The 336-nt window shown below is 43.8% G+C and overlaps 1 protein-coding gene across 1 annotated transcript in view; it reads right to left on the bottom strand.

The window, feature by feature from the left end:
- Positions 1–336, bottom strand: part of ERC1 (ELKS/RAB6-interacting/CAST family member 1) — a 580,149-nt gene that overhangs the window by 326,547 nt on the left and 253,266 nt on the right. The gene's annotated exons all lie outside the window — the stretch shown is intronic.

The following is a 336-nucleotide window of genomic DNA, read 5'->3' as shown; positions in this document are numbered from 1 at the left end:
GCTCAAGTCATCCTCTTGCCTCAGCCTCCCAAGTAGCTGGGACTATAGGCACACACCATCATGCCCAGTTAATTTTTTAGTTTTTGTAGAGAGAGAGCTTTCCTATGTTGCTGAGGCTGGTCTTGAACTCCTGGCCCCAAGTGATCCTCTCGTCTCAGACTCCTGAGTGGCTGAGATTACAGGTGTGAGCATTCCACCGGGCTCACAGACATACTAATGACTACCTCCATCAACTCCAGAGAGACACATTAAATGCTAACTAAAGAACACACAGCATGATCCCAAATGTATGTATATACACATGTATAAGGAAGATTATTAAGATGGAAAAATTAA

Source organism: Colobus angolensis, unplaced genomic scaffold (genome assembly GCF_000951035.1).
Source record: "Colobus angolensis palliatus isolate OR3802 unplaced genomic scaffold, Cang.pa_1.0 Scaffold89, whole genome shotgun sequence".
Classification (NCBI taxonomy): Eukaryota; Metazoa; Chordata; class Mammalia; order Primates; family Cercopithecidae; genus Colobus; species Colobus angolensis.
The sequence above is the reverse complement of the archived record's forward strand: the minus strand, read 5'-3'. Positions and strand labels throughout refer to the sequence as shown.